Raw genomic sequence first — 19,226 nt, forward strand, 5'->3', positions numbered from 1 at the left:
TTTGTTGTGCTGCATCTCTTTAGTGCCTGGCAGTAATTGTCCTAATTCATCTCACTTAGGCCTCATCCACAAAATTGCGACCACACCGCCTCCCCGCTCTCCTGCCCCAGGCAGCCCCACTCCCAGCATTGTGACACCTCCTCGCTCTCCTGCCCTTGGCAGCACCCCAGCACTGACACCCCCCCCCCCCATCTCTCCTGCCCATTGATGGCACAGGTCTGCACTAATACAGATCCCAGAAGAGAACATCTATACTGCAAAGCCCACCAAACATAGACACACTGTCCTCTCTATAACTCATACTACAGATTTGCCAAACTGTGAGAGGCTCTGCCATTTTCTAGACCCTTTGCTAGTATATTTTCTATGAAAATGACATGCAAAAGAATCTAGTTTCTCAAAAACACATCCTGAAAATTCCTACAAGGTAGAAAATACTGAGACAAGTGTCCTAAAAATTCCCTTTAAAAAGAATGATTGATTAAACAAATACTTCATAAAAACATCTGAGAACAGATGAATGGCCAAAACAGAGAAAGGTTTCATTATAGTGGATGCTTTTAGCAAGTTCATTTAACTTTTAGAGATATTTCCTTTACTAGCAGAATTTCCCATTTTAAGTACATTTAAAAAGTTGCTGGAACCAATAATATCTCTAAGACTGGAATGAACTTTTCCAGTGCACCCACTGAATATGTTCCTTCAAAAACACCAACTTGATTGAAAGACCAACTGTAGCAAAGAAATCTGAATGATGTTTTTTGGAATGTATATAGCACTATACAGGAATCTACAATATGGAAGTTGACTAATTTTGCTTTTTGCATCCAGAGCCATAAAGTTGGAATTGTTTGACTAAAAGGGGGCTATGAAATTTTCATTCTGAAAAAGTAATTTGTCAATTAAGAGCAAAAATAAATATATGATCAGCAGATCATCAAAATGTATTGGGTTATGTCTCTCTCTAGTATATCTTCACTGAAATGAATGGCATTCCATGAGGAATAACTTTGTGAATTTTATTTGAATATTTTCTTTCAATAGATGAGGACATTTGTGGTTAGTTATACCAGAGCCTGCATTCTGTCAAAAATAGCAGAATTACAACCACTCCCAGCACCCTAGGGGCTGAAATGCAATTCCTGATCATGTTTGTTTCATTCATTCAACTTCTACTGGACCACATCCTGCAGTCCTTACTTGGGCAAAATTCCCACTGAGGACAATTGATGGTTTGCTTCAGTAAGAACTGATTTTTTAATTGCATGATTCCAGCAAATGTGTTTATTTAGAACAGACACAGATACGTTGTCTTCATATTAAGCTTCGTATGTCTGTAATCTCTAGATTTCCAATGAGACACGTCTGAAGTCAGAATGCATTTGTGTGTGCTGTAAAAATATTTCACAGTGTACTCCCTTTCACCCGAAACCCTATCCAAACTTGCATTATCCACCCTGTCCAGTTGCTGGCATGCAACACCTCAGTGAAACCCCTGCCACCTGTACCCAGTTGCTTCACAGACATCTGCTCCCCCTGCCCACTTGGTTGCTCTTCACCAGGTCGGTGTCATAGCTCCAATCCTGGCTAATGCAGCACTGAAATGCCCAGCTCCCTTTTCAACATGGCGTCTATGCTGCTCCCTGGGGGGGCCCACAAGAGTTACTGCTGCATGCCAAGCTGAGCAGCCAGACAGGAACCCAGGTGCTAAGGAGTCTGCTGCCTTGCTGTTAGTGTGCATGCTTAATGACCACAGCGATGTCTATACCCTGTCGGGCTGTTTGTGACTGCAAGGCAGAGCACCTGAGAGGCCTGGGGAGAGAGTCTGTCCTCCCGATTATCCAAACTCCTGATTATCTGAATAAAATGTGGGTCCCCCATGTGATTCGGATAAACGGGAATATACTGGTCTTTCTATTGTCACAAGCAAACCATATACAAAAAGGTAGTGTACTATTATGCTAACGTCCGCTTGACCTTTGCAGTTCTCAGTAAGTGCTTAAGTCACTTTTGAAAATGGAATTTAGGATTCTAAGTCACACGTGTGCTTTTGGAGATTTTTACCCTAAATAAACATGGGTAACAACACCATATTCCCTATATTGAATAGAACCATTTGATCATCAGATCTGGTGTGTTTTGTCCACAAGAAGATAAATCCATAAAGCTCCTACCATCTATTGTATAATATTGGAGAGGAAGACAAATTTCTCTCTCACCTCCACAAGCCATCAGCTTATACACTAATATATGACTTGATCACCCTTTTCATTAGTCCAGCTTAAGTAGTTACATTTGTTAGCAGTGATGAAACTGCCTAGGTCTTTTAAAAATTGCAGTCATAATATTTTATTTACATGTCATTTCTATTTTAAATAAATTATTTGATCCACCCAGAATAATTAAAAGAACACTGTCAAACAAGAACTCTGGACTGAGAAAAGCTTTAGAGGGATTCAGTGGCTACATAACTGGTTTTAGTGTTAATGATTTATTTTCTTATAAAATGAGTTGTGGGGTTTTCCCCCCTTAAATTCACAAAACCCATATATTTAGAATCTAAAGGACATAAGGTGGGTCTTGTTGCTCTCCAATTAGAAGCATTCTCTTTGATGTTTTTGTCATATCTACAACCTATCACTGACCTGTCTCCTTCCATTCAATTCAGCATCTCATCCTGTGTCTCTGACCTTTCTTCTTGGATGTTTTTGTCACCTGAGATAGTTCAAATAATTGTTTTAAGGGCTGCCTAACACTTAGTTGATAAGGCCATCACAAATAGTTTATGAAATTTCTATTGATTACTCAGTCTCCAACCTATATTTCATATAAAAAAGACAGTACTCATTTGAAACTCATTTAACTCATTTTGATTTGCATAAAAAGCTTCACTCGGATGCTAGAATTCTTCACTGTACTTGAGGTAGTCAAGTACTTAAATAACTGCCATATTTGCATAAGAAAAACTGATAAGACTATCTCAGTGTTTCTGCTAAAATTCAAAGGGAACTTTGCCATTAATTTCAAATTGTAATATATAAGCATTAAAACAACATTCTCTGTATGCTTTCCCAACCATTATAGTGTTTTCTTAATTCCTTAAATATTGTATACACTGTGACTGAATTACACTTCAGATACAGTGATCTAAATATCTAAAGAGTTCACTGGAAATATCACACTGAAATGTGAAAGACCAGCCTAGTTCCAGTTCCTTCAGTTATGCAGCACTGGTCATTTTTAATGGTACTATAAAGCCTGCAGGACAAGATTCAGTCATTTGAGATTTTATTTCAAGTACCCAGGGATGGATTAAAGCAACGTGAGATTAAAGAAGTGCTGGAGCTCAAGCAATTTTTTTTCCATTCATAAACTGATGCAGCAAGCGCAGAGTTGGTAGGACTACGAACTGCCAGGCCTAAAGGTGCCGGGGCTCAATCCTGGCACAAATTAAGTACTGATGATACCACACTTGGTGGTGGAGGGGCCCCACACCTCTCCCAGAGAGGCAGGAGCCATGGCAGAGTCCTCCCTTTTTCCCCAGGAGCAACAGGGGCCTCTTATCCTACCCAGAGAGGCAAGATGGCAGCAAAGGGAGGCATTGCGCAGTATTTACCAATTACCCCACCAGCCAGGATGTATGTGCAGTGGGTGCATGAATAAGGCTGTTTTCCCCACTCTCAGAACGATTATTTCAGACTGCCTGAAGACTCAGGCAGCTATGACTGCATCAGGTAATAGAGTCATAGATTCCAAGGCCAGAAGTGATGATCTAATTTGACCTCCTGCATGATACAGGCCAGAGAACTTCTTTGAAAAAGATCCTAGACCGAGCATATCTTTTAAGGTATGCTTACACAGCAAAGAAAAACCCAGAGCTGGCTCATGCCAACCAACTCAGGCTCCTGGGGCCCAGGCTTTCACTGCTGTGTAGACTTCCAGACGTGGGCTGGAGCCTGAGGTCTGGGACCCCTCCCACCTGGCATGATCCTTGAGTTCAGTCTACACAGCAATGAAACAGCACCGCCTCCCGAGACTGAGTCGGCTGGCATGAGCCAGCCACAGATTTTTTCTTTGCCGTGCAGATATACCCTTAGAAAAACTTCCAATTTTGATTTTAAAATTGTCAGTAAGGGAGAAACCACCACAACCATTGATAAATTGTTTCAATGATAATTACCCTCACTGTTAAAAATTTACAGCCTATTTACAGTCTGAAATGATCTAACTTCAACTTTCATGTATTGACTCATGTTATACCTTTTTCTGCTAGACTGAAGAGACCCCACTATCAAATATTTGTTCCTGATGTTAGTATGTATATACTGTACTCAAGTCACCCCATAACTTTTTCCTTGCTAAGCTAAATAGAATGAGCTCTTTGAATCTATCGCTATAAGGCATGTTTTTCTAATCCTTTAATCACTCTTGTGGTTCTTCTCTGACTCCTCTCCAATTTCCACCGCTGCCATATACAGAGATAAAATAACGTCACTACTCCTACTTGAGATTCCCCTATTTATGCATCCAAAGATTGCATTAGCCTTTGTATCCACAGCATTGCTTTGGGAGCTCATGTTTAGCTGATTATCCACCATGACCCCCAAATCTTTTTTCTAAGTCACTGCTTCCCAGGATAGAGCCCCCCATCCTGCAAATATGGCCTACCTTCTTTGCTCCTAGATGTATACAATAACATTTAGTCATATTAAAATGCATATATTTTGCTTACATCCATCTTATACCAAGCAATCCAGATTACTCTGAATCAATTACCTGTCCTCTTTATTATTTACCACTTCCCCAATTTTTGTGTCATCTGAAAATTTTATCAGTGGTGATTTTGTTTTCTTCCAGTTCACTGATAAAAATATTCCATAGCGTAGGGCCAAGAACAGATCCCTGTGAGACCCCACTAGAAACACACTCATTCAACTATGAGTTCCCATTTACGGTTATATTTTTAGTCATATCAGTTTGCCAGCTTTTCATCCATTTAATGTGTGCCATGTTACTTTAATGTCATTCTAATTTTATAATCAAAATGTCGTGCAGTACTGACTGTGGGGAATAGTAAAAGAGAGCATGGGAAGATGGAACAGGGGCTACAAAGTAGTAATGGTTTACATTAAAATTAGCAAGTATGTTTTTCAGATCAGAAATATACTGAAATATACTGCACGAAATATACTGAAACAAATGCATATAGCACAATGGCATGATCTCTCCTTTAAAATAAGCTTTGTCTCCTGATATTTTCATACGGTTTCCTTCATTTCCTCTAAACAAATGGAGTCAACTCAACGTTTGATTTTGAACTGAAGCTTTATGACTCAGGCCCATCTCTATTTTAAATTGGTATTTACCAAAGTCTGCTTGAATGAAACCAGCTGAATATATACATCAACTCCTATAAGTGCGACAGCTCCAGACATGCATGTCACCTCGGCAGCTTCTTTGCACTTCTCTCTCTTAATGTCATACCAGGAATTCAAGGCATTTGGATTTAAATGCAATGCAGTGACACACAAAACTTGATGCTTTAAAGAAATCCCTATACATTTTCTTCAGCAAATATATTTTGAAATATGAAGACCTAATTATATATAGTGATAGAGGACAATGATCTCTTCTTCCACAAGTCAGTCACTTTATGCAACATCATCTCCAAAGGACTATCATGACAACTGCTGGCAGATCAATGAGCCATCTGCGCTAGTTTGTTAACTGTGGGTCAGTAGAATGGAAAATCTTAATTAGGAAGAGTGTGAAAAAGCAAAACTAGGACATAAAACTCTGATAAATGAACTAATATATGGCAGATTATGTGTAATAAAGTATGTTGGCATTGTTTATACATACAGACAGTATTATGTTTTGCAGAATGCTTAAGCTTGCTTATCATTGACTTCCTGAATGAAAGCTGTAATATACTGGAAATACATGAGCTGCAGCATCTTACATGGTACTTCCACTCATTTCAGCCAAAGAATCCTGGAAATACTGGAATGCTGTTGTAAACCAAGAGCGACTGGGTGTCTCTCCTTTTATTTCATCCCAGTTTAGAGCCAGTTCTTGCATCTATTGAAATCAATGGGTAAGTTTCATTTCTGTTCCTGTTCTATTCTACAGAACAGGAACAGAAATGAAACATACCCATTGAATAGAACAGACTCCATCAAATTTCAGAGCATGTTAAAGGACTGCAGCACTCCATCTACAGGATAAAAGTAGAGATCTACTGAATCCTTATCATTGTATACTAGCCTTGACCATCAATACACTGGCCGCCAAATGGCCTCTTTCCATCATCCACACAAATTTCCTTGGTTTTAGGACACCTGCTCATGGATGAAGAGAGTGGGTCAGAAGTTTGAGCGCTGACTGCAGTAAACAAAGACTGAAAGAGATAGCTTGAAACAAAGAATTTCTTCAAGCCTTTGTTGAAACTGCAGTACAGGCCAAAAGAGCCTTTCTGCTATATTCCATTGAAGCTGCCAAATCTCACTTTAAAGAGCTATCTAAGATGGTAAACTGCCTCCCTGAGTGCCTCACAGCACAACACAGCACCACATGCTGCAAAGAACTATCATCCTATTTCACCGAAAAGATCATGGACATTTGTGAGAGCTTCTCAAATGGTATAGATCTGCTCTGTCTATAGTGGCCAATAAGCAGCCTGCCTGCATTCCCAGATTTCAGTATATTAACGCTTTGAGAAGCATTGGACATACTAATGGAGTCTTCACCCAAGACTTGTGATTCTGGCCTATGCCTTTCCAGGCTTGTGAAAAAGTCACAAGCAATTAGAGCCATTCAGGACTGAAATAGCCACCCCCTCACTGAGGGAAAAGAATCTTTCCTTCCCTTCTTCAAACATTCAATAATCCAACCAACGCTGAAGAAACTCACCCTGAATACATGAGATGTAACCAACTACTGCTCATTCTAAACCTCCCATTCCTGAGCAAGTTAACAGAGAAGCTAGCCCAATGCCATCTAATTGTAGTTAACATCCTAGACCTGGCACAACCTGGATTCAGGCCAGAACATGGGACAAAAATAGCTTTGGTGGTGTTGATGAATGATCTCCTGCTGTCAACGGGTAGAGGACAGACATCCATTCTCATCCTCCTGGGCCACTCTGAAGCATTCAGTGTTGTTGACCATGAGATACTGCTGTCTCACCTGAGAGACATGACAGAAGTCCAAAGAAATACATTGGAATGATTTAAGTCCTTCTTGGAGGGTTGCACCCAATGAGTAACGATAAGAAACTGCACCTCCACCACTTGACCCTCACTTGGGGAGTCCCACAAGGAACAATTATTTCTCTGGTCCCAAGTCAACATCTACATGCACCTCTAGGTGAACTGGTCAGACAGCATGAACTCAAGTGCCAGCCATATGCAGATGGCATACCGCTCTACCTATCGCCCACCACAAATGACTGTACCACTACCATCACAACAGCATAGTGCCTGTACAAGATCAGTCAATGAATGAAGAATATCTTGTTGAAGGTGAACCCTAGCAAGACAGAGGTTATATGTGTGGGCAGAGAAAGCACTTTAAAGAGTTTCAGACCCTTTAAAGGCACACACCCACAATAGGTTAGAGTACGTGAATTCTCCTGGGTTCCTCACTGACACTAAGTTTGCACACAGCTTTCTACCATCTCCAGTTGACTAATTTGTACCATTCTGACAGACAATGACCTGGCATAAATTATACGCACCATTTTCACCTGTTATCTGGACTGCAGCAATGCAATATACTTGGGTATGACTTTTAAGAAATTTCAGTTGATACAGACACTCTAGCACATCTCAGCAATATAGACTACTGCGAACACAGACATGTCCTCTGCTCCCTTCACTGGCTTCCCATCTAATATCAAGTCAAGCTCAAAATCTTTTGTCTTTATCTTCAAGGCACTCATTGGCCTCAGTCCAGCATATCTAAAAAATTGTGTAATGCTCTAGAATGAAGACCTAGATTATAAACGCTTTGAGGCAGGGACTGTCTTTTTGTTCTGTTTGTATACAGCACCTAGCTCAATGACGTCCTGGTCCTTGATTAGCACTCTGAGGAGCTATGGTAAAACAAATAAATAACAACTATTTTTAATATAGTGAGGTATTCCTATCATAATCCAACATATGTCCACTTGGTAATACCAGCCCTTGGTGTGCAATTTGTATGTGTTTGCAATATATTATTCATGTTACACTATTCATTTTACCTATTTATAGAGCATTCTTCACAAATGTATCTAAGCACTGTTTTCTGAGGCCCTTCTCTGAGTGCTTGCTATATTTTCTACGGGCACTGCTGTGCCTGAAGATATTTCCAGGGATTGTTTTACAGAAGCTTCCTCACTGGCATAGCTTAGTATATGACATTTATTTATTGCTTAGATATAAATCTGCAACTTTCAGTAAACCCTTATGGATCTAATTCAATGTACTTTTGTTTTTAAACTGTCTGTCTCCTGAATGCTACATAATCTGCATTTGAGGGAGCTGGGCAGAAAAAAATGCCCACCTAAGGATTCCTATTTATGCACTTCTCCCTTCGTTATTATTTTTAGCACCTTGATGGCAGATAAAGGAATGAGAGTCTTAGAATTTTAAATGATAGAAAGGTTTTTAGGTCAAGAACAAGAAGAACCCCAAAAAAGTTGTTATATAAATCATCTTAGCTCATTTTCCATTTCTGCTGGGGGAGTTGGGATGACTCATGACAAACCACGGTAGGTACTTTGAGAACAATAATACTTTGAAGCCTTTCAGAAATGTACAGTTTATGAGAGAACACACAAAGGACTAAATGTATGTTAGATAAGCATGACCAAACACCCACTACTAACATAAATATCTTAAAAAACTGTTTCTCTTTCCAAAGATACCAAGTAATAAATAACTATAAAATAGCTATTAGTTCAAACACAGGGCTCAGTCTTCAACTTGATTTCAATGGGACTTATGCCGGAGTAAGGAGCTCAGGACTGGAGCCTAATAAAAATGGTCTTGTGGCTAAGGCACTCAACTAGGATCAGGAGAGCTTGTTCAATTCCTTGGTCTGCCACAGACTTCCTGTGTGACTTTGGGTGCATCAGTTAGGTATTTATCCTTCAAACATTTATAAACATGCTTAAATCTAAACATGAGCATAGTGCCATTGGCTTCTGTGAACTACTCACATGTATAATTGTCTGTCAATTCCTCATCTACAAAAAGGAGATAACATTTCCTCTCTCCCCTTTGTCTGCTTTGTCCATTTAAACTGCAGTCTCTTCAGGGTACAAACTATTTTTTTAGTGTGTGTTTGTGCAACATATAGCACAATGAGAACCTGATCTTGGCTGCTACATCTGTAATACAAATAAATAAATACCCTAAAATACAGTATTCTAAGCCAATGGCATTAGATGTGGTGGAGGAAAGAATAAGCAGCCATATAAGGTGTACTTACTGGAAAAGCATGAGGTTAGAATTCTGTTTGTAAGTGGGCCTTTTTAAAATTGAGGTAGCAGCAAAAAACACAGCCTTACTTTTGTGAATTATTTATGCTTCCAAAGTTATATAAACCACTTGGAACTGCTTTCTTCAGTTGTGTGGTAATGTTGGTGTTCCAATTTGTGAAAAATTAGGGTTGAATAGCCTAACTAAATGTGCAAATTTTACACTACAAAACTTCAGTTACATTTTGGTACATAACACTTTTTTGCTGTATAGGCTCAGTATTCCACTTCAGAGTACTTTGCTCACTCACTCACTCCCTTTTTTCTTTTAGTACTGCTGAGTTTAGCTTGAGCCAATCTATCCTGTCAAAATTGTTTCATTTAAAAAAAACAAACAAAAAAAAAAAAACCTCCCTTGCTTAACTCTCAGGTAATGAATTCCATCCAAGGCAACATCTTGCAGTATCATACACGTGCCAGGATTTGTTGGCGAAACAGAGAAATCAGTGTGGGTTTGTCTAACCATTATATTTTTTCTGAGGTAGCCTCATTAAATCACAACCACACTACAGTGTAAAATATTCCACACGCTTTTCAGCAACCTTCTTAGGGGGAGAACTTTGTTTTTTTTTGTAATTTAATACCACGTTTCTGAGATGCATAGTAAGAACTAGGATATAGAGTATATGTAGATGAATACTTCTTTTCTTAAGCTTTAACTACATACATTATATTACTATAAACCAAAAAAAATACAGATTTTGAAGTTTGTGTTTTTGGAGAATGTCTTTTAAGAATAACAGTCTTATTTCCACCACAAATTATGGTGACTGGTACAAGATCATTCCTACAGTTTGTTTTAAGTCACATTTTCACCCACAAGAAGAGCAGCATCAGAATGGGTCACTCCAAAAGCATCACTCTCAGTCATTTAGTAAAGCAAAATAACTCATAAAAGTAATTCACTTGTTTCTTTTCAGACTGAATTTAGTACTTACAAAAGGTGCCTAATTGATAGTGCTGAAGTCCTCTACCAAAGAGGAACAGTTCAATGCCCACTCAATGCCTGGTCTTGCTGTTCAAACTGAGAAAATAAAAAGGCCAATTAATACAACTGGTATGGCATTTCTTGCCACATGGGCAGTTTTCTATTATCCATATACAAGGCCACCACTGAAATTATACTGACTTTTAGACAGTGCTTACTTAGGAGACACTTCTATCAGTGACTTAGGTGTAAAAGGCAATTATTCCATTACTAATTTCCTGAGGCAACTACAGCCCATCTAAGGAAGATTTAGTGCATTGCTAACATATTACAGTTTCAGAAATTGTGAAAAAAAAATTTAAGATAGCTGTACTGTTTTGAATAGGTAAATATGAAGAGCCACATTAAGCTTTATATCAAACACTCATTTGTTTACTTATGAAACCATCTGGAAATTTTTCAGAAACCTCAAAAATTTCTTTAAAAGCTTTTTCTTGTCTTTACTGATGAAACTATTCAGTCTCCGTGTTTGCAATGAAGATTCACAGTATGACTCCTTTATCCCATAATAGCTAAAGTTTGGGGCATTAAAGTACGTTTACTCACAGAAGTAGGCTAATTAAATTAAAACATTTCAGAGAGTCAAACACTGCTGTAATTTGTAACCACTCCAGCAAACAAGAACAAAAACCCTCTATGAGCACATGTAGGAATTCAGTGTACAGTTTTGGTTGGATGGTTGGTTTGCTACTCCTTCCCATTATGTCCTTTATTGACCTTATGTAAAATCAATAGTAACTCTAAGGAGATTTTAATGGACACTAAAGTGATCAATTTTTCAAATCTGTAAAAGGGAGTTCTGATGGCTACCTTTTTCCAAATATGTTGAGAAGCATTCTTTGGGCAACGTCTACTCACCAACCCAAGAAAAACGGCTGCAGCATCAGTGAATGGTTTTAATATCGTTTGCTTGCAATTTTGTCACGTAGTTTTAATACAGATTATTTTACAATGCCAAAGTATGCAACTCTGCTGTATTTGTTTTTGCAATGTAGTGACATAGTAATGGTAGTCAGTATTTTTTTTCAGTGAAAAAGGAAATGATCTGTGGCCCATTGGATAGGACATTGGAGTGTGACTCAGAAGACCTGGATTCTATTTCTGGCTCTGCCACTAGCCTGCTAGGTGACTTTAGGCAAGTATCTCAGAGCAACTATTGTGACAGGTAGCATTCCTTTTGAGATGAACCTGCTGCATCTGCCTTAGGTCATGTATCTGCACTGACCTAAACTTCATAAACATTCATGTTTGCTTTGATGGTAGCAAGATTTTCAGGTTGGTTTTTATTATCTTCAACTTATTAGGAAATCCCTAGTTTCACTCCTTTGCTATTGCTCTTATAACGACCCAGTTTCACCTGCCAGCATGTGAGGCTGTCATGAAGATACAGTAGTATATTCCTGATGATGTTGAAAATTTAACATAAGTCACTGTGATTTTATCAGCTTTTAGTTTTAAGAGGCTTGCTTCAGGGAAATTTTTATTTTTGTAAATCAGCAAACCCCCAGAATAGTAAGCTTAGCACTTTGTTTTGCACTGATTTCCACTCAAGCACTTTTTAAATACAGCAGATATTTAAGTCATTTTTCACATCTGTAGATAATTATTCTAACATTTGTTAATTGGCTGCATATTTCATTTTTACTATTTAACTTGTTGAAACTATTATTGCATAAATAATTTCTGCATTTTCTTTGTTTAAAAAAATACTTTAATGTAATCATTTTCAGAAAGTAACATTGATGCGGAGGGTGGCAATATGTCAGGGACATTTAATTATGTCTGTTCCACAACGTCAAAGATTTTTGTGTTTCTTCCCATACATAATGGGACATGTAGTCCAGCCCAGGCGCTTAGCCCATAAGGGAATACTGATGCCTGAGGCACCTGAACTACAATTCCCATGAGGCACCCTGGCGGCCTAGGCAGACACAGATTAATGTCAAACCAACCTACAATGTTTCAATTTTCCTGATGGAAAAATCAAAACATTTGGCAAAAAATTAACATTTTTTCCAAGGAAAATTTTGATTTTGTGAAAATCACATTTCCCAGTGAAAAATATTCCGATTGAAAAATCTCAGTCAGTTCTAATCACCAACCAGAAAGCTATTCAAAGGCCTATGTAAAATGAGTTGGTGAACACTGTCTAATTCCTAATGGACAACTTATAACAAAACCCCAGTAATTAACACTAGTTGGCAGACTCAACGAAACAGCTGACGACTTGGCTGACCAGGAGCCTGAGCCTGACCAGGACTTTTTCTTGGTCAAGGCTGACACACATTGGCAGGCCAGCTCATGAGAAACTTGTACTGATGCTTGCAATGATTTACCTGTTATTTGCCCAATTCAGCACCAATTATGGTATATGGCTCCCCACCACTTCCCTTCTACATCACCTTTCAGTGCAGTGGCTCTTCCTTCCACCCCTATTTTCTTTTAAACTTAGTTAATCACAGTTCCTTTGTGACCTTTCCCATCTGATGGCAAGAGTAATGGCCATTTCTGTTTCATTGGGCCGGTTTTTTGGTGAGGATGTGGGTGTGGGCATGGATGAGGGCATTCTGACTGAGATAAAACCAAGATACTGCCAGATGACACAGGGAACAACTGGAAGAAATTACAAGTTTGACTGTTAAAGCTAACAGTATTTATGTAATATGCTTACACTTCTGTAAGGTATTTGACTTGCTAACACATGACATCTTCATTAATGAACTAGAATGATACAAAATCAAGATACCAGACATTAAATGGATAAAAAACTAGTTAAGGCAGGTCTCAAAATGTAATTTTAAATGGAGAATCATCACTGGGAAGCTGTCTCTCTAGTATCGTCCAAGAATTGGTGTTTGGCCCTACATTATTTAACATTTTTATCAATGAATTGGAAAAAAATATAAAATCATTACTGATAAAATGTACATATGATACAAAGATTGGGGGCATGGTAAATAATGAAAAGGACAGGTCACTGATACAGAGTGATCTGGATCACTGGGTCAACTGGGTGCAGACAAATGATATGTTTCAGTATTGCCAAATGGAAGGTCATACATCTAGGAATAAAGAACAACGGTCATACTTACAGAATGGGGGACTCTATCCAGGGAAGCAGTGACCCTTTAAAGATGTGAGGCATAGTGGATAACCAGCTAAACAAACTCCCAGAGTAATGCTGTGGCAAAAAGGGTAGGGGCAAATGTGATCCTTGGATATATAACCAGAGGAGTATTAGGTAGGAGTTGAAAAGGTGTTTAAGGAGCTTCTTTAAACAAAGCAAAATAAACAATAGTAGTAACTATATGGCCCCTGGAAACTCCCCCTATATATATATGAAAAGGGGGTAGAAAAGGAAGGAAATAAGAACAGGAATAAAAAGAGGAGAGAGAATAGTGAGGAAACTCCATGAAGTGCTGGACTGACAACAAAGACCAGGTATGAACACTAAAATGACAGCAGAGGCTCTATTATCTTTGAAGGTGAAGTTTGCCTGAGTGTTTCCAATTTGCTCATCATTGTGGTATCTTAGTGCCAGTCTATTGCTGGGTTACAAGAGAATAGCGCTTTATATAATAGTCTAGAAATAAATAATAATTATCCTCAGACTGTCTGTCATATCCCACTTATACAAATACCGAGTTCACTCAGTTCTTACCCCAGTCCTTGCTGCAGGGTGAGAAAATGGAACCCTCCCATCACTGCACCATCAGACATCTTTGTTATTTGATATTAAATAGTGTCCTTTTATTGAATACCCGATAACCACCTAAAGCTGCTCAGGTTCATAGCATCAATTCTTCCATAATGTGTACTTTACCTCTGGTTCCATGTTTTTTCTGTAAAACCGTTGCTCCCTCTCTCTGGTGAAAAACACAGACAAAAGAATTAGATTTAAACAGAAAGGTTGTGACCTAAACAAATACTGGAAAATACAACATTTCTGCTGACAAAACTCCACACATAGAACTCAGTCAAGCAGGAAATAGCCTCCCTGCCACTTGGCTTATATAATGTCCGTTGGCCTCTTGTGCTCCAAGGCCACAGGTTTAACTCCTACTTTGTGAGGGTGAGGAAGTTGGAAGGTTCACCTTTTTCAGCAGCAGTTAATAGACAGTGCATGTTTTGGTACAGCAAATGGAAGCTATGCATTTATATTAGCAACAGTAATGTAAATAAAGAAAATCAGAGATGCTCTCATTTCTAGTTTATAGGGCCCATGTTACAACCCTGGAAGAGCTCCCTCAATTGGATGTTCACCCACCTGCTGTGCTGAAGCTAGACCTTGGATCCTACATGATCTTTGCGGGGCTCTAGGCACACACTTGGGATACAGGCCCCTGTCTAGCATTCATCCCTTCTAAGAGATGGGGACTCCACAGTCCAACCGCCTAGGTTCTGAAACTAGTGCTACCTTGCCCAAGCTTACTCAGTATATCTTGCATGCTCCCAAAATTCTAGTGAAGTTGTGGATCCTCTGCGTTACATTGGGAACTATACCACAGTAAAAATAAGTAAACAGAGACACTTTGCAAGGGAATTTTTGAACCAATTACACTTAACTCACAAAGTACAAGAGATATACAGATCTAAAGAAAACAACAAAAACATGCATGCAAATCCTGGCCTCAGTTTCCTCATCACTCTGAGAGCCTTTTGGGTTTTGGTCAGTGTCTTCTAAGGAGTTCAGGATTTCTCCTCTCCTGCATTGCTTGCCTTCTGCTTATGATCTCTTCTCTAAAGAAGCCAGTGATAGAGCCTCCCTGTTATAAGGTTTTAGCCTTCCCTGTCAAGTGATTCTCCCGAGTGACTTCAAGACCCTCATCAGCTGAGCTGTTGCTTGGTTACAAGCCCACCTAGGAGAAGTTGTTCTTCTGCGCGCTAGCCAGCTCATTGTCTTAGGGTGCTTCCATTTGAATGGTTAATGATCCAGGTTAATGCTTCTTGATCTTTTACCCATTGTTACCCTCTGCTATGTATAGGTATCTCTCCTGATACCTCTTGGGGTTTTCAGTGCAAGACCACCACATTTGAAGGCTCAGAACTGATTAACATTCATAATGGTATTTACAAAACAAAACAGAATTTGAAGTGTCTTATAGATATATACACACATACACAAATCTATCACAACCCCATCCTGTAAGGTTTACTCATGTGAGAAATCTTTGATCATGGAACCAGTCCTACTAACTTCACTGGGACTATTCAGAGGAATAAGGACTATTCTTGTGGAAAAGGGTTTCCAAGATCAAGCACATAGTGGTAACAACATATAAAAAAAAGTGGACTATTATTAATTATCATGAGTTATTCGTTTAAACGGATAACTTTGAAGACAAGTAATGGGAAATGTACTACATTTCATTCTGTCTCACTTAACTGTCATAAATCCTCAGTTAGTTTACAACTGGTACATCACCTTCCCTGTCAATAATGTCAAATGCAATACAGTATCAGAGAGTATGTGAATAAGCACTATGAATCTAAATAATTCATAAATTACTCCCCTTCACTCTGTGGCAGAACACAGATTTGAATTTTCTTTAGAAAACAAGCAGCCAACAAACACTCTCCTCAATGACTGACAAGCCATTTATGCCATTTTTAACCAATCCATTTTTTGCAGAAGAAAGGGGGATATCTGATAAAAAAGAAATGCCTAAATGGACAAAAGTAAATAATTACAATACAAATTTAGGCAGAGATTTTAAATCAGCCAGTTGTTAATTAAAATGTTTAAATCTATAAAGAGCCTAGGAATCAAAAGCATGGTGGGTTTAGAAGAGTCTTGTTGAAGTTGAGTATGCGTAGTTTGTTTTGTTTTTTAACTCACACTCTACATGTGACATGAGCTTTGGATAATCACGTTACAAATCCAAATAAAGAGGGCTTGAAAAAAAGGAGAAATGGGCTATAAAATCATTCCAAATCTTCACCTGTGGCTTTCCAGCTTCTACAGAGTCTAAGGCTATGTCGACAGCTATATCTGCTGTGCTGTAAAGGTCTCCTATGTAGCCGCTCTCTGCCGACAGAGAGAGCTCTTCCGCTGGCATAATTAAACTACCCCTAACAAGCGGGGGTAGCTATTTTGGTAGGAGAGCATCTCCTGCCGACATAGGGCTGTGCACACTGGTGCTTTTGTCGATGAAACTTATGTCGGACAGGGGTGTGTTGTTTTTTTTTTTTTTACACTTCTGACCGACAAAAGTTTTACCAACAAAAGTACTACTGTAGACAAAGCCTAAGTTTTAATTTACAAGGAAAAGCTTGAAACTCTTATGATTTCAGTCCAAGCCTTCTGAACTTGAACTGAATATAAACTGACAGATACATGGCTGCTTTCCAGAGTATGCAAACAGACAGACGCAAACTGCCCCCATTCAACTACATGCAGTGTTAACAGTGAAACTTGGGGATAATTTAAACATCAACAAGAGCCATTTCACTACTAATCATTTTAGCAGAAACATCCATCTAATATGCTTATGGTGGTCTAATATGCTTATCCATTTAATATGCTTGGATACCATAGGTTTTATTTAGACTAGGATTTAAGGTATTTAAGGTAGGATTTAAGCGATCCCGAGGAAATGGAGGACACAAGTACCTGGGACCAGGGGGAGGAAGTGGCCCAGGGACAGCCATGGCAAGTGGCTGAGTCAGGGGCAAGACCACATCAGCGTGTTGCAGCGGGAGCCCCGCTGACTCAGTGGCAAAGGCGTTTGCCACTGGTAGGGCCCTGGGCTGGGACACAGTGGAGTCAGGTGGGCCTGCGTTCCCCTTCCCCCTTCCCTCGCCACCCAGGGAATAATAGCCGTCCTCTGTTACTGGCCAGAGGGCATCGTGCTTCCCTGCCTCGCCCTGCCCGAGGGCTTGAGGCAGCAGACTTCTTTCACTGCCCGCCCTGCCTAAGGGCTGGGGCGATAGACTGCGTCCCTGCCTACGGGCCAGGGGCCATAGACCGCGCCAAGAGCCCTGACCGTGGGAAGGCTGGGGGCTGTGGGCTCCTAAACCGACTGCTAATTCCCCTCAGCAGAGGCGCTGTGGCCTTCCTCGGAGCCTGGGACTGAAGAAGGGTCGCGATGCCCCAGTCGGACCGTGCTGCCCACCTACAGAGGGTCACAATAATGAGTTTATAAAGGCTTAATAAAGTATTAGATGGTTTAAAGAATGGTTGATCAATTGTTAGAGTTTCAGTAGATCAACAGCAAGCTTATAAGCACTAGGTATTAAATAATTATATTTATTATATAATTATTATTATAACAATGGCTTATAACTATCCATAGCATCTTAAAGTAACGTCTTATTACCATCTATACATACTGCAATGACTTGCTTATAACATTGATTATTCATTTGTTAACTTTTTGTAAACCATTTTCAACTGAAACCCTAATACAGAGTGCACCTGACTTGAATTTTGTTTGCCATTCTGTGACATAAAATGAAGTTCCCCAGACACTTCTTCCACACCCACCCTCCCAGTTTTCATTTCTCCAGACTACATCCCCACAAAACTCTCTGGCAGGTTCTCTCTCTCCACCAGCCATCATCTCAGCACACTCATTCCATGCAGTGACTGGATCAGACAAGGGAGAAAGTTTGTCAGACACAGGCCGCCTGCCCAACCTCAGCTAGGCAGGGGAGGGGGGAAAAGAGGTCTCTAATAGCAGCCAGGAGGCAAAGTTCTTATAAAACACCTAAACCTTCCAGCTAAGCTAGAGAAGGCTGCTGAGATCAGAGATGTGCGCAGAAAGTTGGATCCTGTGAAGAGAAAAAACAGTAAACTTTCCTGTATTTATAGCAGATGCCATCCCTTATTTCTGTGTTTGTATAGTGCAGATTGCAGCCTGAGCACTACCATGCTAAAATTAATAATAATCAGTAACACCTCAGTGGCTTAGTGACTCTGCTCTGCTTTGTGGAAGTGCTGAGTCTGACTACCCTCCTGTCTCCCAGGGGCTGGGAGCTGAGCAAAGACAGATTCTGAGCCAGAGGGGTGCCTGAGAGCCAAAAGGCCTCTGCCCCTCAGCTTGCAGGGTCAACATTCCCAGGACACAGACACCCGAGGCAGCGGTCCTGAGTCTTCTCGCACCAGCGCACAGAGGAAGCAAGACTAGAAGGACTCTGGGACCAGTGGGGGGAATTATGCACTGTGTGGGGAGGGGAAATTACAGGGGGGGGGTGTGTGGAGCAGAGGGACCTGCCCCGGGGCAATGAGCACAGCAGAGAGGGGGTATCCTGCCCGATTTCCGAGGCAGCAGGCCGGACTCGGGGCTGGGCCGGGCCGGGCCGGGGGGGAAGGCGCCTCTCCCCCCCCAATCAGCGAGGCGCAGGAGCTGAGGGGCGTGCCGAGCCCGGTGCCGGGTCGGGACGGAGCCCAGCTGCAGGCTGACAACTGCGGAGTGCGGGGAGAGGACGTGGGCGCTGCTCGCCCCAGTCTGCAGCCTGCGAAGCGGGCGAAGCCCCGGCCCCTGCACAGGGAGGGGAGAGCTGGGCACCCGGGGAGCGGGCGCGGGCGCGGAGAGACGCGGGGGGCAGGGGCGCGGGCGCTACGCACGAGGAGAGGCCAGGAGAAAAGCGCACGCAGCAGCGCAGCCTGCCTGCCTGGGGTCGGGTTCTCCCCCAATGCCCCTCGGCCGGCGTCGGTCACTCACCGCTACTCCCGAGCATCGTGCGCGCCCTGCCCCTCCCTCAGGCTTC

The sequence above is a fragment of the Emydura macquarii genome, unplaced genomic scaffold (genome assembly GCF_026122565.2).
Source record: "Emydura macquarii macquarii isolate MOO-44397 ecotype Brisbane River unplaced genomic scaffold, CSIRO-AGI_Emac_v2 contig_18, whole genome shotgun sequence".
NCBI classification, from domain to species: Eukaryota; Metazoa; Chordata; order Testudines; family Chelidae; genus Emydura; species Emydura macquarii.